At 42.8% G+C, this 26,870-nt stretch overlaps 1 protein-coding gene across 1 annotated transcript in view; it reads right to left on the bottom strand.

Annotated features, from left to right (window-relative positions):
- Positions 1–26,036, bottom strand: part of LOC126197083 (uncharacterized) — a 576,613-nt gene extending 550,577 nt beyond the window's left edge. Inside the window, exon 1 of the mRNA XM_049934616.1 lies at positions 26,015–26,036. The gene's annotated coding sequence lies outside the window, so the exon portion shown is untranslated. The remainder of the gene's footprint in view (positions 1–26,014) is intronic.
- Between the last annotated feature and the right edge of the window lie 834 nt (positions 26,037–26,870).

Here is a 26,870-nt window from a genome sequence, read left to right as displayed (position 1 = left end):
GGCCCGAGAGCGATGTGCTGACAAAGTGCTCCTGCGTAAGCATCCGCATGACACCGCATGTCAGAGGATGACACGGCGGCCGGTAGACATACCTTGGGCCCTTACGATCTGGGGTGGAGCTTGTTTAAAATCTCAAGCAGCAGTTGCCGGGAATTGTTTAAAATTTTATTTTGCACCAAATTTGTGGATGGATTTCAAGAGGAAGATTTTAGTGACTCAGAATTTTCGATGTAATCTGTTACAAAACTGTTGCCGAGGACCGCAATTTGCATTAACAACCATATTCACCTACGGTGGTGAAAGAGGAGCAGAGAGTACACAGTGTTTTACCGCAGCAACTGGCGGCATCGGCGAGGTAAGAAGATACGTAGCTGGTCACAGAATCAAAACAATAACATAAACGTTGTGGATTTGCACAGTACGAACTCCGTCATTACTATTGACTATCGTTCTGAAAGTTACTGTTTAAATTAACAAAAATTCAGATGTAGCTTATGCTGTAGAAATTTCGAAACGTAATAAGCAAAATTATAAATAGAGTTTATTGTGGTGGAACGTACTAGCTAAAGCGTTTGGTCAGATATCGAGAGAACAGAATGCTTTCTCGCAGGTGAAATTAGGTTAAACCATATTACACACACACACACACACACACACACACACACACACACACATATTTTAATACTTGGCTGGGTTAATGCTCTCAACGAAGGACGGTGCACCATTAATGTACTGTTGTGATTCCAATCGTGCGGGTTCCGACCACGAGATTTCCCTTTCTTGTAAGATGAATGCCACAAATGCTAAGACCCTTCCATTTATTCTCACAAGGGGAAGGCCTCAGACACGACCAACGGATTCGGCTCAAATTTTGCAGGTCGCTTGTGTACAACCTAAAACGAAGGAATCTGAGATATTTTGGGTCAACACCCCCGCAATTTTGAGAAAATCACCCCTAAAGGTTATGACGAGCAATCGACTCAAAATTGGAGGGATCGATGGATACTTGTAACTAGAGCATTTTTCATCATCAGGTATGGGGTCCGCAAACGTAAACTTTTCTAGAAATCGATGAAAGAAACTTTCACAACTGCCGCTTGTGTACCCTCATGGTAAACGCTTTTCGGCAACAGCGGCGATAGCGCAACGGCCAAGGTAACTGGCTGGGAATCAATAAAGCCGGGTTCGAATCTCGAAGAAACGTCGCGGATGTTATTCTTTTCGTTTGTATTTTTCCATATCTCAATTGATAGGGATAGGAGGTTTAATAAGGTGAGTAATTTTCGTTTGTGTTTTTTCATATCTCAATTGATAGGGATAGGAGGGTTAATAAGGTAAGTAAATCAATAAGGAATGATAATAATAAGGTAGGCTAACTAATTTCCCAAACGCCGTGAGTTAGTAAGTATTAAACTTTTAAGCCTTGTCACATGAAAACAACTCCGAATAAGAGTGCTGCGAATTCCTCACGAGGGATCACAGACAGCCAACTGCGCGACGCTTGTTTCCAACGAGGCACGGGATGGAATGCACGCGGGGAGAGTTACTTTGTCCCAGTTGCCTCTTCGTCATATCATAGTTGTTAACATGGAAGAGTTAAGGTGTCCAGCACGAGCCTTATAGAAGTCAATCGGAAAGAGTTGTTTTCCGTCATTAGGATGCCGCGAACCTCGTGGATACATGTATACATGTAGTGATTTTTCCATCGTTAATGAGCCGAATGAAATACGTTTTGTGAATGAATACAGTGTTCTTCCGTAAGTAACATATGACGAGTACTGTATGTAGTTTGTAGTAATTAGCTCGTCTGTTTATGCCGTAGTAACTAGTTATTGGCCCGCATCTCGTGGTCGTGCGGTAGCGTTCTCGCTTCCCACGCCCGGGTTCCCGGGTTCGATTCCCGGCGGGGTCAGGGATTTTCTCTGCCTCGTGATGGCTGGGTGTTGTGTGCTGTCCTTAGGTTAGTTAGGTTTAAGTAGTTCTAAGTTCTAGGGGACTGATGACCATAGATGTTAAGTCCCATAGTGCTCAGAACCATCTGAACTAGTTATTGTTTGTTGTGTCATATCTTTCAGGTGCATAATCTGAATAATGGAGGATGTACACCCTTCGACTAGCACTGTAATATATAGTTGGGAGCCTGTCACAGACGATGGCAAGCGGGAAGTTATCGACGCTGTGTTTTGGTTTGTAAAAGTGTTGCAAGACAGATGCATTATCAATGCACTACCGGAAGCAGGCAGTTCTGTTTCTCGGCGTTCCAGTCTGATAGGAGCGGCTATCGACGAGCGATTTTTGGAGCTGACGAACGAAATGACTTTTGTTGATACTGAAGTACTATACCATGATACGAATCAGAAGGTGATTCAGTGAAAGATATCCCCACTAGTGAATCGCAAAATGGTCATAACACTTTGGAAATCTCCACGTCACTGGGAATATGTGCTTCATCTGTTCCCGATGAGTATTACGAACCGGTTACTAAACGACTGAACTACGGCGCTATACCCCTTGAAGTAAAAGTAAAGGCAGTAGCACTAGCCAGGAATTATCCAAATTGGAACTTACAAACACTGCAAAAGAATGGAGCAACAACAGCCCTGAAAAGGAAGGAGGACTTGAAATTGTGGGAAAGTGATATCGTTAAAGGAGGGACAAGATACGACAAATACCAGGCGATAAATAAGTGTACATACGACAGATTTGTCGAATCTCGTTGACGTAACGAGCATGTAACAACGACAATACTTCAGGAGTGGGCTGCAGGTGCAGCGCTTCAGTATACGACCAACAAGGATTTTACGTTTGCTGCTTCATTTATCTTGGGCAAGAAATTTCAAATCGGAGTATAAAATTCGTCAACGACACGTCACTAAATACGTCTCTCATAAGGAGGTACAAAATATAGTAGATATACAGAAAGTGGCGGCTCTTTTCAGCACGCAAACGGCGTCACTTATGACCGGTTTTAATCGTGATTATGTGACCAACACCGATAAAACAGAATGCGAATATCGGGTGAACATTCGACGTACGGTATCGCATAAGGGAGAAAAACGGACCCTTGTCGCAGTTGGTAGTAAAAACAAACTAACACATTCGTACACGGCGCAATATGCCATCACAGCCTCTGGAAAAGTGTTGCCTAAGGTTTTCCTGTGTTTACAAGAAACGAATCTTACATTTGGTCCTCGGGTTATAGAAGAGGTCAATCATTTAACCGACTCGTTGAAAAATGTTTACATTACCTGCTCCAAATCCGGGAATGTGACGAATGCAATTTACAGAACATTTCTTGAATGTTTTAAAACCATACGTTTCTGATACCAAGTTTTGTCTTATATTGGATTCCTGGAGTGGACAAATTAATACTACAATATATGACACAATGTTTATAGATGGCGCGGGTCAGCCGACGTGCACAGTAAAAGTAATAATGCCAAACTGCACACCTGTATGCCAACCGTGTGATGTTTATTTCTATCTCCATGTTAAAAACTTTATTTCCAGGCTGCAGAATTGCAATGTGCTTCTGGAAACCCAGCGGGAATCGCACAACCGCACGGATGCAATAACTATTCACAGCATAATTCATAACCAACTTTCAGCACCGATTTTTCAGGCAATGATATCGTATGCGTGGTACGCATCAAAATTAATTACCGAAAAAGACTTATTTTTAAATGTAAACCAAGTTTGTTTTCCGCCGACTCTTCGGAAGGAACAGTGTAGCTGTCGAAATATTGCATTCATTAGATGTTCTTGGTGCCGTGAGTATATTTGTTTCGAATGTTTATACGACAAGTACCATCCATCTAGTTGTTCGAAGAGGTTTGAGAAATTTATTTGCCTACCTTATTATTATCATTCCTTATTGATTTACTTACCTTATTAACCCTCCTATCCCTATCAATTGAGATATGGAAAAGTACAAACGAAAAGGAAAACACCCGGTAGATTTCTTCGAGATTCGAACCCGGGTTCTCCGATTTTCAGTCAGTTACCTTGGCCGTTGCGCTATCGGTGCTGTCGGCGAAAAGGCGTTTACCATGTGGGTACAGAAGCGGTAGTTGTAAAGGTTTCTTACCTCGATTTCTGGAAAAGTATGCGTTTTCGGACCCCATACCTATTGATGAAACATGCTCTATTTACAATTATCTACCGATCCCGCCAATTTTGAGTGGGTTGCTCGTCATTACCTTCAGGGATGATTTTCTTAAAAACGCGGGGGTGTTGACCAAAAATATCTTAGATTCCTTCGTTTTAGGTTGTACACAAGTGACCTGCCAAATCTGAGCCGAAACGGTTGGCCGTGTCTGAGGCCTTCCCCTTGTCAGTTAGGATCCCCTATCTGCCCTACTATTAGTTTGTCTGATAATTGGCTGAACAGAACCGAGACTTTTAAAGGGCCGAATATCGAACTACCTGCTCCGCTCCTAGGACTGGAGAACGAAAAGATTTTTAAAAAAGCACTCGTTTGATAAGAAAATTTTGAAGTGGATATTGTAACAATGCATTTACTTTATTGATCTGAATTTTGCAAAGTGATATTTAACAGTAAATACTGAATGTTTCTTTGCTTAACTTTGCTATACTGAGCGTGGCGTACTAAATCAAAATTATATAAACAAAATAAACTAATTCAGAATCTTTCAAGTACATCAATTCCAGGCACAATCGTTTTGATCCTCCATACCATATGCTTCAACAGTACTAGAAGTTTATGCTATATACACTATGTGGTCAAAAGTATCCGGACACTTGCCTAAAAATGACTTAAAAGTTCGTGGCGCCCTCCATAGGTAATGCTGGAATTCAGTGTGGTGTTGGCCCACCCTTAACCTTGATGACAGGTTCCACTCTCGCAGGCATACGTTCAATCAGGTACTGGAAGGTTTCTTGGGGAATGACAGCCCATTCTTCACAGACTGCTGCACTGAGGAGAGGTATCGATGTAGGTCGGTGAGATCTGGCACGAACTCTGCGTTCCAAAACATCCCAAAGGTGTTCTATAGGATTCAGGTCAGGACTCTGTGCAGGCCAGTCCATTACAGGGATGTTATTGTCGTGTAACCACTCCGCCACGGGACGTGCATTATGAACGTGTTGAAAGGTGCAATCGCCATCCCCGAATTGCTCTTCAACAGCGGGAAGCAAGGAGGTGCTTGAAACATCAGTGTGATAGTGCCGCGCGAACAACAAGCCCCCTCCATGAGAAACACGACCACACCATAACACCATCGCCTCCGAATTTTACCGTTGTCACTACACACGCTGGCAGATGACGTTCAACAGACATCCGCCATACCCACCCCCTGCCGTCGGATCGCCAAATTGTGTTCGGTGATTCGTCACTCCACACAACGTTTTTCCACCGTCCAGTCGTCCAACGTTTACACACTTTACAGCAAGCGAGGCGTCGTTTGGCATTACTGGTGTGATGTATGGCTTATGAGCTGCCGCCCGACCATGAAATCCAAGTTTTCTCACCTCCCGCCTGTCATAGTACTTGCAGTGGATGCTGATGCAGTTTGGAATTCCTGTGTGATGGTCTGGATAGATGTCTACCTATTACACATTACGACACTCTTCAACTGTTGGTGGTCTCTGTCAGTCAACAGACAAGGTTGGCCAGTAGCTTTTGTGCTGTATGTGTCCCTTCACGTTTTCACTTCACATCACATCGGAAACAGTGGACCTAGGGGTGTTTAGGAGTGTGGAAATCTCGCGTACAGACGTATGACACAAGTGACACCCAATCACCTGTCCATGTTCGAAGTCCGTGAGTTCCGCGGGGCGCCCCTTTCTGCTCTCTCACGATGTATAATGACTTCTGAGGTCGCTGATGTAGAGTACCTGGCGGTAGGTGACAGCAAAATGCACCTAATATGAAAAACGCATGTTTTTGGGGGTGTCCGGATACTTTTGACCACATAGTCTACGTACCTGTGGTATATGTCAATGAATGAGTGAGTGTATGAATATATATAGTTTAGGCAGTTTAAACAAAGATTGCTGAAGAAGCAATGTTTTCGAGCACAACAGTTCGCTAATGAGAAGGCAGTAGTGGATTTAGCGAATAGCAAACATTCAGCAGTAGTGACAATAGCAATATTGTAGAAGAGAGAAGGGGTTGAAGTGCGAGAATCTACATTATAACAGCAAAGATTTAGCACAAGGTTGAGCAGTTATAACACAATCCACTAAATAGTGAGTACTGATGATCTGTGGGAGACTTCCCAAATTACTCTTGTTTTTTCCGGGCATCTGTCAGTCCATAGCAACGTGCTTCATGGTTCTTTCTAAGACGTACTCAGCGGAATCACAAATCTGACTGTGTTTATTATATGATCGTTACTTTCTTTAGTACCTATCAGTGCCCCATTGAATAAAGAGCTTTTTGATATAGAAATACCAAATCCACCTGGTTATCATCATGTATGAGTTGAACGAAAATTCTTATATCGTTTCGCACCTTGGCGGATTTTGCTAGATCTTGGTAGCTTGTATTTGTAATTGATGGGGTGGCCTTTAATGTAAGATATGAGTTGAGTTTAAACATCGAGCGAGGTAGCGTACTGGTTACACACTGGAATCGCAGGGTACAAATCCCCGCCCGGCTACTCATTCTTTCCTGTGATTTCTTCAAGTCACTGCATGCACACTCCACAACAGTTCTTCAACAATGCTGCCACTAAAATATTCCTGTCCTTTCTTCTGATCCAGATCGCCGACTTTTAATCTGTTTCGTTGTTGAGATGGCAGATAGGATGCTGTGAGAAAAGTTTGAAAGAGCGCTGAAAGAACAAAATAGATCACATTCCTCCTGAAGTTTGAGATATATCAGACATGCGAAGTACCTTCAGATTTCAAGAAAAACGTAATAATCCCCTTTCCAGATAAGGACCTTGAAGACAGGTCTGATTATTACCGAACCATCAGCTTCGAATGTAATGGTTGCAAAAACAGACTTGAATTATTTACAGAAGAATGAAAACACTACTCGAAGACGACCTTGGGAAAGATTAGTTTGGATTCCGTAGAAATGCAGGAACTCTCTAGTTCATTCTGACTCTAAAACTGCTATTAAAAGGCAGACTGAAGAAAGGATAACTTACATTTATTGAATTTGTATTCTTAGAGAAAGCTTTTGACAAAACTAACTGGAATACACTTTTTGATATTCTGAAGGCAAGAGGGGAAAAATACAGGGGGCAGCTAAACGAGTCGAAGAGCAAGAAAGAGGGGCAGTAGTTGAGAAGCCAATGGGAAATGGTTGTCACCTACCCCCACTTTGAGGTTTCACCAGTAAAACTGTAATTCTGTCAGAGATGGCACAGGAATTGGAAGAGCAGTTGAACGGAATGGATAGTCTCTTGAAAATGAGGTTATAAGATGGCATCAAGAAAAGTAAAAGAGGGTAATGGAATGTAGTCGAATTAAATCAGATGATGCTGAGGAAAGTCGATTAGGAAATGAGGCTCGAAAAGTAGTCGATGAATTTTGCTAATTGGGTAGCAAAATAAGTGGCAATGGCCGAAGTAGTCTTTCTGAAAAAGAGAAATATTGTAAGATCCTCTATAAATTTAAATGTTACAAAATGTTTTCTGAAAATATTTGTCTAGAGTGTGGAGTTGTACGGAAATGAAATGTGTACGATAAACAGTTCAGACGATAAGAGGATAGCTTTAGAAATGTGTTACGGAAGAACGATGAAAACAGATGGATAGCTCGAATAATTAACGAGGATTTCGTGAATCGGACTGGTTCAGAAAGCAAGATTTGGCGACCTTAACTAAAGACAGAACAATTTATAGACACACAATCTGAGGCATCAAGGAATCGTCAATCTGGTGATTGAAAGAAGTATGAGGGTAAAAATTCTGGAGAGAGACCAAGACTTGAGTACAGTACGTAGGCTCAAATGAATGTCGGTTGCAGTATTTACGCAAAGATGAAGAGTCTTTTACATGACAGACTAGCCTGGAGAGCTGCATCACTTCAATCCTCGAACTGACAACGACAACAACAAAAACAATCTTGATGACTTCAACCTCCCCTGCAGTTAACGAAGATATCTCCGATAGCTGTTCCAGGTTTCCCGGAAGTTGGCGTTTTTGTGTTTGTTTAAAATTAGTACAGCTGTAAGTAAAAAAGCGATTTAAATATTTTCTCTCCTTTCGACATATTTGTGACCTTAATATTACAGAAGATTCAGATTTCATAACAAGAGAACAGCGCATGGTATTTGCTGAGGAGCGACAAGAACTTCAAACAAGCTACATTTAGACGTGTCCTGGTGACATACCGAAGCGGGTTTGTTCGCCCGATGAGTTGATGGTTTCCTATGGAGCTCGTCTAACTAGCAACTACGAGGGGCGTTCAGAAAGTAAGCTCCGATCGGTCGCGAAATGGAAACGACTATGAAAATCCGATAAAGCTTTGCACAGATGTGTTGGGTAGTGTCTCTAGTATAACCCCAGTTAGCATCACGTCGCTCTTCTCATTTCTGAGCTCGCAGTGAGTGCGTAAAGATGTCTAGAAAATAGTGTCTGCCGCCAAGTACGAGGGCCTGGTGAGAAATTCGCCTGAAGCTATGCAGCTAACATTACATAACTGTCGTGCTGTTTCTTCTTCAAGACAATTCTCAGCCGCATTCTGCAGGGGCAATGAAGATGCTCCTGCATCGTTTTCAAATGGAAATGTTAGATTACCCACAATACAGTCCGCAATTGTCTCCCCCTGAGTTTCATCCCTGGTCACATGAACCGCTGTCTTTGAAGACAACATTTTGACACAGACAACGAGGTGTAGGCCAGCGTGGAGAATTGGCGGAAAGCACTGGCGGCTGCCTTCTATGATGATGCTATTGAAAAGTTGGTACAACGCTATGACAAAAGTCTAAGTCAGAACGGCGACTACGTAGAGAAGTAGCTGAAAGGTGTAGCTAATTGTTACAAGTAAAACATTTCTGATGTTCACTGTGGTTTCAATTTGGCAATCAATCGGAGCTTACTTTCTGAACAGGCCTCGTACATGCAGCAGATCGCATATCCTACTGTCGCTTTGCATTGTAATCACCTCTGTGCTCTGCGGAAAATAACTCCTTAAAGTCATTTAAGTTGTCATTACGCCTGCGCATTCGCAACCTTCGCTGTCGGAAATTGTCTCCTGCGCTCATCTCCGGCCCTTCTCTCAGCATTAACGCAAACGCCGCCGGTTGCGACACACAACAGCGCGAGACTTCGGGACGCTCATTACTCACTACTGAATGAAAATAACTGCTGTCAGATATTTCGCGAAAATGTGCTCATCGCGGTTACTAATGGATATACGTTCCTTACGAACTGGTGTTGAAATCGCTTAGCAGCCTGTAACAAGTTCGCGCTAATTGTGTTGTATTTATGCACTCAGCCGACGACTGTAGGTACTTAATTTTCTTAGGCATGTTAGCAACGCAACGATGAATGAGGGACATCGGCGTAGACACGCCTTCAAGAGTTTCCATACGCCATCGTTGCAGCATGCTTGCTTACGTCAGAACAGGGTGCCGCTCAGACCAGTCTGCAATCACTGCCGAAGACGAGAGCATCGTCTCACTATTGCCAGCATTGTGACAGCTGTGTCAGACAATAACTACGTAGTAAAAATTATCGTCAAATGTACACTGAGAGCCGGCCGCGGTGGCCGAACTGTTCTAGGCGCTTCAGTCCGGAACCGCGCGACTGCTACGGTCGCAGGTTCGAATCCTGCCTCGGGCATGGATGTGTGTGATGTCCTTAGGTTAGTTAGGTTTAAGTAGGTCTAAGTTCTAGGGAACTGTAGACCTCAGATGTTAAGTCCCATTGTGCTCAGAGCACTGAGAGCAGAAACTACTATCTTTTACTGTGCGATATGATACGTTAAGTTGCAATTTTAAACATTGTTACAGACTGAAGTCCAGCAACCGCGCGTTAACTTAATTACAGAATGTACGTATAGTTGAAACTTCTTTATTTAAATGTGTGAATCTGTACTTAAATTGCTGAATGACTGCGAAGATGAAGCTTCTGCGTTATTTGATTCTGAAACAGCTGAGTAAAACTGAACGTACTGAGCCTACTTTCTCTTTAGTTTTTCTTATCATGTCAACACTGACCCACAATATTCTAGCGCAAGGCAATCTGACTGCTCAAAAAAACAACCTGACTTCAAATAATTAATACAAAAGAATGGTCCTGAATAAGAAGAAATCCTGACAATAACCTATACATTTCATTAAGCACTTACCTCACAAAAATCTTCATTACGCGAACTACTGTAATACAGCTAGCGTCAATACTGCCAGCTAAATAAAAGATTCTAACTACTGAAGCGACTAACTACGAGGGCAGTTCAATAAGTAATGCAACACATTTTTTTTCTCGGCCAATTTTGGTTGAAAAAACCGGAAATTTCTTGTGGAATATTTTCAAACATTCCCGCTTCGTCTCGTATAGTTTCATTGACTTCCGACAGGTGGCAGCCCTGTACGGAGCTGTTAAAATGGCGTCTGTAACGGATGTGCGTTGCAAACAACGGGCAGTGATCGAGTTCCTTTTGGCGGAAAACCAGGGCATCTCAGATATTCATAGGCGCTTGCAGAATGTCTACGGTGATCTGGCAGTGGACAAATGCACGGTGAGTCGTTGGGCAAAGCGTGTGTCATCATCGCCGCAAGGTCAAGCAAGACAGTCTGATCTCCCGCGTGCGGGCCGGCCGTGCACAGCTGTGACTCCTGCAATGGCGGAGCGTGCGAACACACTCGTTCGAGATGATCGACGGTTCTAGGCGCGCAGTCCGGAACCGTGCGACTGCTACGGTCGCAGGTTCGAATCCTGCCTCGGGCATGGATGTGTGTGATGTCCTTAGGTTAGTTAGGTTTAAGTAGTTCTAAGATCTAGGGGACTGATAACCACAGCAATTGAGTCCCATAGTGCTCAGAGCCATTTGAACCATTTTGAACTTCGAACCTGAAACAAAACGGCAATCAATGGAGTGGCGCCACACCCACTCCCCTACCAAGAAAAAGTTTAAAGCCATACCCTCAGCTGGTAAAGTCATGGTTACAGTCTTCTGGGACGCTGAAGGGGTTATTCTGTTCGATGTCCTTCCCCATGGTCAAACGATCAACTCTGAAGTGTATTGTGCTACTCTTCAGAAATTGAAGAAACGACTTCAGCGTGTTCGTAGGCAAAAAATCAGAACGAACTTCTCCTTCTTCATGACAACGCAAGCCCTCACACAAGTCTTCGCACCCGAGAGGAGCTCACAAAACTTCAGTGGACTGTTCTTCCTCATGCACCCTACAGCCCCGATCTCGCACCGTCGGATTTCCATATGTTTGGCCCAATGAAGGACGCAATCCGTGGGACGCACTACGCGGATGATGAAGAAGTTATTGATGCAGTACGACGTTGGCTCCGACATCGACCAGTGGAATGGTACCGTGCAGGCATACAGGCCCTCATTTCAAGGTGGCGTAAGGCCGTAGCATTGAATGGAGATTACGTTGAAAAATAGTGTTGTGTAGCTAAAAGATTGGGGAATAACCTGGTGTATTTCAATGCTGAATAAAACAACCCCAGTTTCAGAAAAAAAATGTGTTGCATTACTTATTGAACTGCCCTCGTACTAATAGGCATGTGTTAAGCAAAGGAAAGATTTTGTTGCAAACCAAATAATGTATTTTTTTACCTTAATAATGTGACATCCAGTCCAGACACGAATGTAAATCGTCATTGACATCTAGTACAAAGGTATATAATCGTGAATAATATTCAGTCTCCAAGTCGTACATGTACAGATCGTTAGCCTACGCTAACGCTTCAGACCTCTACCCTCCATTAATGCTAACTTCTCTCATTTAGTATCCATCACTGCTGGCTGTTCACCTCCAGCTGCCCAACAGTACTTTCATCACTGCTGGCGACTAACTTCCAACTGCCCAACACTACTGGCCACTAACTTCCAACGAGTCCAACCAGCCACAGTCTCTTACAGACAAAGCGCAGTCAGAGATCCAATGCAAAGCGCTACACACCGCTGCCAACACAGAAGCAGCTCACTTACATAGTCACCTCGGCTGCATAAAATTGTTGTCAAACTGGCCATGGTTTCGACAGCTCTAAGGCGTTCTTCATCATCATCATCATTTAAGACTGATTATGCCTTTCAGCGTTCAGTCTGGAGCATAGCCCCCTTATAAAATTCCTCCATGATCCCCTGTTCAGTGCTAACACTGGTGCCTCTTCTGATGTTAAACCTATTACTTCAAAATCATTCTTAACCGAATCCAGGTACCATCTCCTTGGTCTACCCCGACTCCTCCTACCCTCTACTGCTGCACCCATGAGTCTCTTGGGTAACCTTGCTTCTCCCATGCGTGTAACATGACCCCACCATCTAAGACTGTTCGCCCTGACTGCTACATCTATAGAGTTCATTCCCAGTTTTTCTTTGATTTCCTCATTGTGGACACCCTCCTGCCATTGTTCCCATCTACTAGTACCTGCAATCATCCTAGCTACTTTCATATCCGTAACCTCAACCTTGTTGATAAGGTAACCTGAATCCACCCAGCTTTCGCTCCCATACAACAAAGTTGGTCGAAAGATTGAACGGTGCACAGATAACTTAGTCTTGGTACTGACTTCCTTCTTGCAGAAGAGAGTAGATCGTAGCTGAGCGCTCACTGCATTAGCTTTGCTACACCTCGCTTCCAGTTCTTTCACTATGTTGCCATCCTGTGAGAACATGCATCCTAAATACTTGAAACCGTCCACCTGTTCTAACTTTGTTCCTCCTATTTGGCACTCAATCCGTTTATATTTCTTTCCCACTGACATTACTTTCGTTTTGGAGATGCTAATCTTCATACCATAGTCCTTACATTTCTGATCTAGCTCTGAAATATTACTTTGCAAATTTTCAATCGAATCTGCCATTACAACTAAGTCATCGGCATACGCAAGACTGCTTATTTTGTGTTCACATATCTTAATCTCACCCAGCCAGCCTATTGTTTTCAACATATGATCCATAAATAATATGAAAAACAATGGAGACAGGTTGCAGCCTTGTCTTACCCCCGAAACTACTCTGAACCATGAACTCAATTTACCGTCAACTCTAACTGCTGCCTGACTATCCATGTAAAGACCTTTAATTGCTTGCAAAAGTTTGCCTCCTATTCCATAATCTCGTAGAACAGACAGTAACTTCCTCCTTGGAACCCGGTCATATGCCTTTTCTAGATCTATAAAGCATAGATACAATTCCCTGTTCCACTCATAACACTTCTCCATTATTTGCCGTAAGCTAAAGATCTGGTCCTGACAACCTCTAAGAGGCCTAAACCCACACTGATTTTCATCCAATTGGTCCTCAACTAATACTCGCACTTTCCTTTCAACAATACCTGAGAAGATTTTACCCACAACACTGATTAAAGAGATACCTCTGTAGTTGTTACAATCTTTTCTGTTTCCATGTTTAAAGATTGGTGTGATTACTGCTTTTGTCCAGTCTGATGGAACCTGTCCCGACTCCCAGGCCATTTCAATTATCCTGTGTAGCCATTTAAGACCTGACATTCCACTGTATTTGATGAGTTCCGACTTAATTTCATCCACCCCAGCTGCTTTATTGCACTGCAATCTATTGACCATTTTCTCCACTTCCTCAAATGTGATCCTATTTCCATCATCATTCCTTTCCCATTCTACCTCGAAATCTGAAACATTGCTGATCGTATTTTCACCTACATTGAGCAACTCTTCAAAATATTCCCTCCATCTGCCCAAGGCATCCACAGGATTCACCAGCAGTTTTCCTGACCTGTCCAAAATACTTGTCATTTCCTTCTTACCTCCCTTTCGAAGACTGCTAATTACACTCCAGAATGGTTTTCCAGCAGCTTGACCCATAGTCTCCAACCTGTTTCCAAAGTCTTCCCAAGATTTCTTCTTGGATGCTGCAATTATCTGTTTGGCTTTGTTTCTTTCTTCAACATAACTTTCTCTGTCTACCTGCGTTCTAGTATGTAGCCATTTTTGATACGCCTTCTTTTTCCTTTTACAGGCTGCCTTGACTGTGTCATTCCACCATTCTTCATCAGAATAAAAATTACATGGGATTACCCAGATAATATAATGATATAGCTCAATAATACAATATAATTAATAGTATTACTTCCATATACTGTACAAGCAGTGTACTTACATATAATCACACCATTGGTGAAAAACATCTGAGCAAAAAAGCTCTTGTCCAACTGAAATAATCACAAGAATAAAACTTAAACTGTAAAAATGTAACATTTTTGTCAATTGGAATAAAATGTGGACATGGATTGTTTCAAAGTTAAGATTTCACTTGTTAAAGCTATAATAAAGTGATCTGCTGTTTTGTATGTGTTGTGGTATTAACTCGGCCTCCTCCTTCTACCCAGCACTGTGCCCACGACTATTATTTCGTTCGGTACAAGTCAGGATTTTGTGGTTGCTTGTAAATCATACTGCCCGGTAAATATTGTGACAGCAGATAATCTTCGTTTTTTACTTTAGTTAATGACACTAAAGAAATAATATTTCAATAATATAACATCTACAATAATTTTTTTTAATAACTCGATGAATTGGGATTGTCTGGTAGATTAAATTATGTACCATACAAGGGATCAAACCATCCTACCGACTGAGCTAGACAAGAACGACTGACCATACATCATCACAGCTAAAAAATTGGAAATCAGGAATTACACTTGTGAGGACCAGTCGTGAGTGTTGCGTGATAACAGCTCAATTCATAAGCGCACTCCTCACGAGAGACAATATTTCCGGCTGTACACAGATTTAATCTGTCAGGAAGTTTCACACCAGCGGTGCGCTACGTCACATACTGAAAGATTGATTTTGGTGTTATGTTGGTTGTAGCAGCAAACTGAATGATAGATTACGTCCCTTTTCCCAGAGTATAATTCAAAGTCTTAACGAATAAGTCTACCACAGTGCCCATTCCGACAACTTTTATCCATTTTCTGCTACACAAGCATTAAACGTGACACATCATGAAAACAATATGCAAAAAATGTCAAACTGGCATGCAGTAGATAAGCTTGGATAAGCAGAGATCATTATCATTTCAGCGCAACTGTCAGAGGTAGGTAAGAGCAACACCGCCCACACTCTGTATAGAAAGAAAGATTAGTTTCCCATTCAGAAACCACATCTGAAAATTGTTTGTTTGTGAGAAGTGAACCACTGCGAGTCAACTACTGTACTCGTAACAGGCGCAGGGTAGCGCTTCGGTAGTTATCCTCAATCGTGTAGCCTCTGTGAGCAGTGACTCGGTATACTGTATAAGACGAAACCGCACCCGCTGCTCTCGTACTGTGGCTGCTGTTCCTTAGCTGCTGAAGTTAGCGGGAGCGCTGCCCGCACTCGCTTGTGTACGGAAGTCGGTACGTTTGTAGGCGCCATTTAATGTACGCCCAGTCACACCAGCATCATGACCGGTTGTTAGTTGCGTTCCAGTACTAACGGCTGCTTTTTCAAGTGCACATATAGCCACAATGCATCACTGCTCCACAAGGTGTTTCTCGACACCAGCTCCCGTGTCGGCAATGGATGTTGTTCGAAGGATCTTTGAAGGGAAATCACAGAACCAGGGCACCACTGCAATCATCATCCGAGTTTGTTTGGTATTCGAATTTTGTTTGTTCCTTTCTTCTTAATGACGTTAATTGTTAAGCAGTCTCTTAATAACGTTGTGATGGTCATTGCTTGCTTCCTGAGTTGTCCGCGCATTTGCTAGAAAAAACAACTGGTATTAGAACTTAGTTATACGTGTAGAATGTACGAAGTATCTGCTGAGAGTTTCAGATATAGCATTAGGCAACGGTTGAAGAGAAGAGGGGAAAAGAATACAGTAGAAGACAAATGGGTAGCTTTAAGAGATGAAATAGTGAAGGCAGCAGAGGATCAAATAAGTAAAAAGACAAGGACTAGTAGAAATCCTTGCATAAGACAAGAGATATTGAATTTCACTGGGAAAAGGAGAAAATATAAAAGTACAGCAAGCAGGCGAAAGGAAATGCAAACATTTAAAAAAATGAGACTGACAAGAAATGCAAAATGGCTAAGCAGGATAGGCCAGAGGACAAATGCAAAGATTTAAAGACATATTTCACTCGGTGGAAGGTACATACCACCTACAGGGAAATTAAACAGGTCTTTGGAGAAAAGAGAAGCAAAGCTGAAACTTAGAAGGAGTATACAGGGTGTTTCAGAAGTGATGGTCAATATTCAGAGATATGACAGGAATGATCGTTCTAAACAAAAAAAAACCAAGTAAACATGGGCTCTAAAACGCATGTCTTAAGAGCAATGAGCAGTTCCTGATCTTCGATACTGTGAAGCAAATCTCTTCTACTGCAAGCTCTTTGGTTTTCATACTTTGGGAAGTGGTAGTATGGACCAAAACAAGAGAAAATGACGAGTAAACATGTGCTCTAAAATGCATATCTTAACAGCTATGAGCACCTGTTCATCTTCGGTACTTTGGAACACAACTCTTCTAATGAACAAGTGCTCATAATTTTTAAGGTATGCATTTTAGAGCCCATGTCTACTTGACGTTTTTGTTTCGAATGAACATTCCTGTCATATCCGTGAATATTGACCATCACTTTTGAAAAACCCTGTATAGAGGGTCTATACAAGGAAAATGTTGCTGAAGGCAATATTATGCATAGAGAAGTGGACGTAGATAAAATGAGATGGGAGACATGATACTAAGAGAAGAACTTGACAGAGCCCTGAAAGATCTAAGTGGAAACAAGGTCCCAGGAGTAGACGGTATTCTATCAGAACTACTGAAAGCCTTGGGAGAGACAGCCATGACAAAACTCTTCGATTTGTTGTGCAAGATGTATGAGACAAGCGAGCTACCCTCAAACTTCAAAAAGACTGTAGTAACTCCAATTCCAAATAAAGCAGCTGCTGACAGGTATGAAAATTACCAAACAATCAGTTTAATAAGTCATGGTTGCAAAATACTAGCACGAGTTGTATACAGAAGAACGGAAAAACTGCTAGAAGCCGACCTCGGGGAAGATCAGTTTGGACACTGGAGAAGTGTAGGAATACGCGAGGCAATACTGACCCAAAGACTTACCTTAGAAGATAGGTTACGAAAAGGCAAGCATACGTTTATAGCATCTGTAGACTTGGAGAAAGCTTTTGACAATGTTGACTGGAATACTCTCTTTGAAACCCTCAAGGCAACAGAGGTAAAATACAGGGAGTGAAACGGTATTTGTACATAAACCAGACGGCAGTTACAAGAGTCGAGTGGCATGAAAAGGAATCAGTAGTTGAGAAGGGAGTGAGACAGGGTTGTAGCCTATCCCCAATCTTACTCAAGCTGTACTTTGAATAAACAGTAAAAGAAACCAAAGAAGGGTTTGTAGTAGGAATTAAAGTTCAGAGAAAAGAAATAAAAACTTTGAGATTTGCCGATGACAATGTAATTCAGTCAGAGACAACAAAGGACTTGGAAGAACAGTTGAACGGAATGGACATTGTCTAGAAAGGAAGATGTAAGATGAAAATCAACAAAAGCAGAACAAGATTAGGGAACGAGACATTTAAAGTGGTAGATGAGTTTTCCTATTTGGGCAGCAACATGACTGATGATGGCCGAAGTAGAGAGGATATAAAATCTAGACTGGCAATAGCAAGAAAATAATTTTTGAAGAAGAGAAATTTATTAACATCCAATGTAGATTTAATTGTTAGGAAGTCTTATCTGAAAGTATTTGTCTGGAGTGTAGCCACGTATGGAAGTGAAGCATGGACAATAAACAGTTCTGGCCAGAAGAGAATAGAAATGTGGTGCTACAGAAGAACGTTGAAGATTATATGGGTAGATCACGTAACTAATATGGAGGTACTGGGTCATATTGGGGAGACAAGAAATTTGTGTCACAACTTGATCTAAAGAAGGGATTGCTTGATAGGATACACTCTGAGACATCAAGAGATCGCCAATTTAGTGTTGTAGGGAAGAGTGGGGACGTAAATATCGTAGAGGGAGACCAAGACATCAATACAGTTAGCAGATTCAGAAGGATGTAGTCTGCAGTATTTATTCGCAGATGAAGAGACTCGCACAGAGTAGAGCAGCATGGAGAGCTGCATCAAACCAGTCTTCGAAATGAAGACCGCAATAAGTGGTGCTTTACAAGCAAGTGATCACAATCCGTCAGTTCGAAAAATTTCGAGGCTAGAGTAATAAAAATTAGAGAGTTAAGATGGTAATTATAATGCTTCAGGTGTTCTACGCAGTCTTGCTCCACTCGAGTACAACACATCAGGACGTTCATACAACAACATGAGAGATCAGAAAAAGCCGTCTTAGAAGATGTTATCCAACTCGCACGGCAGATTCGATTGGATGTCGGTTAAGTCACCAGATCGCTGACCCTTCAGGCGAATTTCTGCACTTTGTCGTTTTTGTGGTGGGTTCGTCTCTATAGCACAAAATGTCGTCACCTGTGATAGCCTTTTCCACAATTGTTCAGCGTTTTGTCCCTCCCATTTTAATGGTAGCATTGTCTTGTGTGAGGAGGAGATACTTCTACTAGAACGTGCTGGAACGTGTTTTTAGATCCGCGATATTGATGCTGACGTTTGTCGGGATTCCATTACTATCAAGCGAATATGGAATCTGTCGGTTCAGAAGAGCTACACTAAACGGCATGGAAGATCCCAAGTCTTACCGAACTAGCGGCCGAGAAGACATTTTGTTTCTTCGATCATGTGAGAGGGTGCAATTATGTCAAATGCCTTTGGTCAGTTAATCGGCTTCTTTGCAGCACAAGTATCCACACGGACAGTACGGCGACGTAAGGAGCACAACGAACTGTCAGCACGACTTTTACTGCGGTTTTCCTTGACACGGCAGAAGACGCAGGCGCCTCAACCATGCTGCGCCCAACGACAGCTGTTGTACCACGCCGTCTTTTCAGACGAGTCCCAGTTCTCTGCATTAAAGCAGAATAGACGTCTCCGTACGTGTGTAGGTCTCGAAGGTAACAAGCGTTGCCAGGACTCGTTCGCCGTCGTCATATGGACCCAGTTACATGCATGACTGTATGGGCTGTCATTGTCTTAACAACACGATCACCTCTGATCACCTCTGCTTCACGTAGCCGACAGTTCTGACAACAGTGGCTACACTTCCGATGTGTTATGTTCAGTGGCTTGCCCTATCTTTGAGATCTCCATGACGTTGTCTTTCAACAAGATCATATGAGGCCGTATGTGTTCCTTGCTGTCTTGACCAATCTCAGTACACAGGGTGTTCGACTGACTGTTGCCTTGGCAAGCATGTTCTCCAGGTCTCTTACACACTGAAAACATCTGGTTATAGGTTACCGCGAGACTGGCATTCCGTCACTCGCCAGCCGCCGTGAATGTTGAACTCTTACACCGAGATGAAGCAGCATGCAGTGATGTACCTGTAACTGTCATCCAAGCAGTATTCGTAGGACACATTTAAACTAGCAAAAAAAAGTCTCAGAATGTATGTTGTTACTTACAATTTACCTAATACGAGGTGTGGCTAGAAAAAAACCGGACTAGTACTGGTGAAACAATAAAACGAATGCAATAAGGCTGAAAGTCGCGTGGCCTGTCACGTGACTCTCGCTCCGCCTACTGCTCGAGTTTCATCTGCCTCCTGCACTCAGTCTGCCCGTGGCGTCTGTTTTAAGTAGTTGACGTTTTGTCTGTGCGTCGGAAAATGTTGAGTGTACAGAAAGAACAGCGTGTTAACATCAAATTTTGTTTCAAACTAGGAAAATCTGCAAGTGAAACGTTTGTAATGTTACAACATGTGTACGGCGATGATTGTTTATCGCGAACTCAAGTGTTTGAGTGGTTTAAACGATTTAAAGATGGCCGCGAAGACACCAGTGATGACACTCGCACTGGCAGACCATTGTCAGCAAAAACTGATGCAAACATTGAAAAAATCGGTAAACTTGTTCGACAAGATCGCCGTTTAACAATCAGAGCAGTGTCTGAGTTAACAGGAGTTGACAAGGATTACCGATTTACCGATTTTTTCAATGTTTGCATCAGTTTTTGCTGACAATGGTCTGCCAGTGCGAGTGTCATCACTGGTGTCTTCGCGGTCATCTTTAAATCGTTTAAACCACTCAAACACTTGGGTTCGCGATAAACAATCATCGCCGTACACTTGTTGTAACATTACAAACGTTTCACTTGCAGATTTTCCTAGTTTGAAACAAAATTTGATGTTAACACGCTGTTCTTTCTGTACACTCAACATTTTCCGACGCACAGACAAAACGTCAACTACTTAAAACAGACGCCACGGGCAGACTGAGTGCAGGAGGCAGATGAAACTCGAGCAGTAGGCGGAGCGAGAGTCACGTGACAGGCCACGCGACTTACAGCCTTATTGCATTCGTTTTATTGTTTCACCAGTACTAGTCCGGTTTTTTTCTAGCCACACCTCGTATTTCTATGTGTTTTCTCGGCATGATTATCTGATGGTGTGTTTTCGAATACCAGCCGATTTAATTTTATCATTTTTCCAAGCAATATTTAGATCTCTTATGCATATGCTAAGAGCGATGGTGGAGGCTGCAGAAGTACGAGCATTGCGCTGAAGAATGGAATCGTCGCATCAGGTGGGAACCCGACAACATACGTACCGTCAATATTACATTCAGTTATACAATAGTAAACATATATCGGGTGTATGAGATCGGTGTGCACGTTCCAAAACACCGCGCATAAAAACGGGATTTTTCCGGAGCTCATACCTCGGATTCTATTGGTGATAGAAAGTTTGGTCCAAGTGTTTTGGATAGCCCTTACTCTAACCATCCTATTGTATAGCGTGAAAGTTTGAATATTACACACTTCCTGCAGATTTGGAAATTGAGCAAATCCGTTGGTTATTTCTGCGTTACATTTGGTCTATGATGCTCTTTAAGGAGCTTATGGAGGCATCATTTAGTTCAAGGTAGATTCCTGTGAAAACCCGAAAAATTTGGTTTTTGGGTACCAAAATAGAGCCACGGATTCCAAGACGGCTATGCACAGCAAATGGTTGAATTACTTACGATACATTCCTAAGATTCCTATCTAAAAAAACTGGAACGTTTTCTTGGTATCTTTATCCGTTTCCGAGATACAGAGGTTCAGAGTTTTCCTACTTCTATAGGCAAAATACTCACGTGAAAACATAAAATCCGTTGTGAGGTGGAATCTATATAATAAATAACCGCAAGAAATTGCACAAATTTTAACGGTATATTCTCCAGGCATTTATTTAGAAGTGCCATCTTTCGTTCTCAAAAATCTTTATCCGTTATCGGTTTCTGGGTACTGAGGAAAATAGACTGAAGGAGCTGATGCCTCACTTTTCAGTCACGGTCTTTTAAAACAGGATTATATTAGCGTTTTTTGTGTTCCCGTACGAGCATTTTTCCGCTTGTTTGTTATTACTTGAAGATGGTTTGCAGAATTCACGCCTGAGGAGTGGCATTTAAACTAAGTAGGTGGAAATGGAAAATGAGTGTTTGGCGTCATTGGCCGGGAGGCTCCTTGCGGGGCAGGTCCGGCCGCCCTGGTGCAGGTCTTATTACATTCGACGCCACATTGGGCGACCTGCGAGGCGGATGGGGATGAAATGATGATGAAGACAGCACAACACCCAGTCCCTGAGCGGAGAAAATCCCCGACCCAGCCGGGAATTGAACGCGGGCCCGTAGGACGGTAATCCGTAGCGCTGACCACTCAGCTATCGGGGCGGACAACTAAGTAGACGACCGTTATTAAATTGACTTTTAATAGTCCTTTCGTTTAAACTTCCATATACTTTACACATTAAAACTCTAATCGTTTCACACTGCCATTAAATGAATTACTGCCCTTAATTCACGGAAATTAGGAGAACAAAACTATTGTGCTACATTCGACAAAAGTTGCTTTTGAAGGGCTTAAAAATTTTCGAGTCATTAGGAGATCTAACGAAATATTTGACGAATCCCAACACAGGTTATGATACAAAAGAAGTGTTATGAGTAGGCTGATGGCCGAGGCTTCCCATGTTCCAAGCTCAGGCGACTGTTTTGGCTAGCTTCAGGTTTGTGTTACATTCAAAGTAGTGGTGTGCAGAGATGTCTGGAAAGAGCGACAGCAGGATCGGAAATCCAGTACAATAAATCATGTTAATTTGCTGGAGAACCGAGCAGGGAAACGGAAAATGCACATTTACATTACTGGACTGGTACTGGCGTTAACCCATACAGATGAAATAAGTGCTGCAACATTGTAACAAGAATGATAGGCGGGAAGAAAACCTTGGATCCCATGTAAAGGATGCATTTTATAACAGAGAAATGTATTGTGCATTTTTAGAGCAATGGGGTAGGACTACCGGCTAGCTGAAAAGTGTTTTCTTTTTAAATAAATCGAGAGCATAATAAGGATCACAAGAACTCCAACACTGTAGGAACTTCAGCGTGTATAGCAGAAATTACGTACCTTTTGAGGAACGAAGAGCTTTCAAGATGTGTTAACGACAGCTGAAAATTTGATACTTGGTGGTAAGGACTATGGGACCAAACTGCTGAGGTTATCGGTCCCTAGGCTTACGCACTACTTAATCTACCTTACACTAACTTACCCTAAGGACAACACACACACAGCCATGCCCGAGGGAGGACTCGAACCTCCTACGGAGGGAGCCGCGCGAACCGTGACAAGACGCCCTTAGACCGCACGACTACCCCACGCGGCAAACGACAGATGAATTCCCTGTAGTTTGTAGATAGCAATGTTCGCTATAAAATAGCCCAAACTACAGATTTCTTTCTGTTGCCATCTCGTACTTACACAGAACTAAAATACGAGGGCAGTTCAATAAGTAATGCAACACATTTTTTTTCTGAAACAGGGGTTGTTTTATTCAGCATTGAAATACACCAAGTTATTCCCCAATCTTTTAGCTACACAACACTATTTTTCAACGTAATCTCCATTCAATGCTACGGCCTTACGCCACCTTGAAATGAGGGCCTGTATGCCTGCACGGTACCATTCCACTGGTCGATGTCGGAGCCAACGTCGTACTGCATCAATAACTTCTTCATCATCCGCGTAGTGCCTCCCACGGATTGCGTCCTTCATTGGGCCAAACACACGGAAATCCGACGGTGCGAGATCGGGGCTGTAGGGTGCATGAGGAAGAACAGTCCACTGAAGTTTTGTGAGCTCTTCTCGGGTGCGAAGACTTGTGTGAGGGCTTGCGTTGTCATGAAGAAGGAGAAGTTCGTTCAGATTTTTGTGCCTACGAACACGCTGAAGTCGTTTCTTCAATTTCTGAAGAGTAGCACAATACACTTCAGAGTTGATCGTTTGACCATGGGGAAGGACATCGAACAGAATAACCCCTTCAGCGTCCCAGAAGACTGTAACCATGACTTTACCGGCTGAGGGTATGGCTTTAAACTTTTTCTTCGTAGGGGAGTGGGTGTGGCGCCACTCCATTGATTGCCGTTTTGTTTCAGGTTCGAAGTGATGAACCCATGTTTCATCGCCTGTAACAATCTTTGACAAGAAATTGTCACCCTCAGCCACATGACGAGCAAGCAATTCCGCACAGATGGTTCTCCTTTGCTCTTTATGGTGTTCGGTTAGACAACGAGGGACCCAGCGGGAACAAATCTTTGAATATCCCAACTGGTGAACAATTGTGACAGCACTACCAACAGAGATGTCAAGTTGAGCACTGAGTTGTTTGATGGTGATCCATCGATCATCTCGAACGAGTGTGTTCGCACGCTCCGCCATTGCAGGAGTCACAGCTGTGCACGGCCGGCCCGCACGCGTGAGATCAGACAGTCTTGCTTGACCTTGCGGCGATGATGACACACGCTTTGCCCAACGACTCACCGTGCTTTTGTCCACTGCCAGATCACCGTAGACATTCTGCAAGCGCCTATGAATATCTGAGATGCCCTGGTTTTCCGCCAAAAGAAACTCGATCACTGCCCGTTGTTTGCAACGCGCATCCGTTACAGACGCCATTTTAACAGCTCCGTACAGCGCTGCCACCTGTCGGAAGTCAATGAAACTATACGAGACGAAGCGGGAATGTTTGAAAATATTCCACAAGAAATTTCCGGTTTTTTCAACCAAAATTGGCCGAGAAAAAAAATGTGTTGCATTACTTATTGAACTGCCCTCGTATTATACTCATGACATTCAGTGAGATATCTCACCGATGTATCTTATATCCACTGCACGCTGCTAACAAAGTCTACAATAATTATCGACGTAATCTCTCCGGCACTTTTGGCCTAATCTAGCACATGACTATACTCGACTTTGTCCTCGCTCGGTTAATTGTTATAGACCTTCAAACTAAGTAACTCAACTTATTTATGGATGTTATCTATAGTTAACCCCGTATTCAAGAACTATTCGTGTACAGAGGATACGCTGTTTCGTAATTTTAAAGTTACGAGTGTCACCCTGTTCTCCACTAAGCACAAAGAATGACATACTTTACTAAGTACTTCGTTACATTTTGTTCGGTGCAAGAGACATATAAAACATTTACGTCCTACAGTAGAGTGAACAAAAGAAATTCCCTGGCAGATGGCGGCCCTGTGACCAGGTTTCAACTGCGAAGCGCGAACGGCAGCCGAAGAAACAAAATAATTGTCTTCTGTAGAACCATGATAACAGTGAAGCGTTGCCATAGAGACGTACACGAAATCGCGTTAAGTGATTGTTTGACGTGGGCGCGTGAAGCAGCTGCCTCAAGCTCACTGCGACTATCAGGGAATTTCTTTCGCCGACTCTATTACAGATCCAGATTGTAAAATACAATCAGTGATAGTTGAATGACAGATGACCTCTAACTACACACTGACCATTTATTGACATTACAGTCCTCAAAGGGTACAATGACAGAAAAAATTTCTAATAGTCCCCAAATAATTACAGTGTGTATCACTGGTCATATGCTGTGTGGAGGTTACTAGCTCATGAACACTAAAATTGATTTTGGTAATTTTCAAGAATGATTGCCTATCGATGCCGCGGGGTCCAAACGATACATATCGAACGTGCGATCCTAAATCGATCATGTGAATCTGGTGGCTGGCGTTATGGGTATGTTTACGGTGGTCACTGCAGCAATGACAAAAGAAGACCGTTACAAAAATACTTGTAATTACAAAGGAGATGACTTACCTTACTCGTCGTCGGTGTTGTCGTCATGTGAAAGGTCATGTGATGTGTACGCTATACCCTTAATTCTCGGAGGTATGTAACTGAAGAATGACGATCACAAACAATTGATCATAACGCCCGCTAACAGAGTCGCATGGTCGATTTACAATCGCACGTTCGATATGTATCGTTTGGACCCCACGACTTCAATAGGCAATCATTCTTGGAAATTACCTCGATTTTGGTAAAAGACAACTCCCTCCTATTGAAATCTCAAATATATGCGCCCAATTTATTTTTGATGTTAGTCTTTTTCTGAAACACCTAGGTAAATTTGCTTTGTTGTGAACTGTTACTTATTGCTACAAAGAAGACTATTATTAGATAAAAGTAACGTGTGATTTAGTTACATTAATTCAGTTAACTTCTTTACCCTTCCCTACTCGACCTCAGAACCGATTGTTTCGGAAGCAGAATCTCGGAGTGATTTGAAGCAAAATGATTCAGTTCATTTTTTTCTGTCAAGGAATATTAATCCTCCTTACACACACTCTCTCAGAACTCTGTGAATCTTTCAGAATTACCCCGATATTTACCGGATTATTTCCGCGAATTTAATTTCCCTGAGAGCTCCCTGTTTTCCAGGTCACCCAGTCAGGTCGCCATCCTAACGAAGTAAAGAAGATAACAGTGAAGCTCTTTTTACATACCTGTTATGAGTAAAGTGGTCGCCGTCTGCAGACGGAGCGACGGTTGCTGCTCGCCCGTCCCTGCTACTGGCGTACAAAGCGGCTGACCGCGTCCCCTCCTACACAGCGCTACCGAACCACTGGACACAATTAAGCACACTCACAGCCAGACAGCCAGGCCAGCGCGCCATCCGCTGCCGACGCTGGAAGCCCCCGGGATGACCCAAAAAGTCGATACCGTTTGGGGAACCCCCGGGGTTGGCTCGGTCAGGCTTCCCAACTCACCCTCCCCTCTCCTTCCGCCCTGCGATACCTTTCACAGCCTACAGCTGAGTACAGAGCAGCAGGAGACTGCGTTGTGCTCTGTGTCTGTCTGGCTTGTTTGCAGTCAGTACGAACTTTTAAGATTATTCATGGTTTTGGGGCAGTCACTACATTCACTTTCTTCTGCTACACTGTGATTACAGATTTTTTTTTTTTTTTCGTTCACGCCCATGATGCCTGTTATAAATTTCCCTACTTACTCTAGTCACTGTATGGAGCTTCATTACATCACACTTGCAAGAGGTTAAAATTTCAAGTATCTGGGATTAGTAATATCAGAGAACGGATCAGTTGAAGCAGACGTGTCGAAGAGTAACATCTGGTTGGAAAAAGTGGCGTATGCTTTCAGAGGTTCTGTGTAATTCAAAAATACCCATAAAAACCAAAGGCAAAATTTATAAAACGGCTGTAAGGCCAGTGCTATTGTCTGACAGTGAAGTTTAATCATCAAGAAAGGTCCATACAAGGGCCCGAGGAGTAACATTGAAATAAAAAAAATCGCGATGAATTCGGAGGTATAGTCCAAGCATTCTGAGACGGCATAGTTAAATTT

Source organism: Schistocerca nitens, chromosome 1 (genome assembly GCF_023898315.1).
Source record: "Schistocerca nitens isolate TAMUIC-IGC-003100 chromosome 1, iqSchNite1.1, whole genome shotgun sequence".
Classification (NCBI taxonomy): Eukaryota; Metazoa; Arthropoda; class Insecta; order Orthoptera; family Acrididae; genus Schistocerca; species Schistocerca nitens.
The sequence above is the reverse complement of the archived record's forward strand: the minus strand, read 5'-3'. Positions and strand labels throughout refer to the sequence as shown.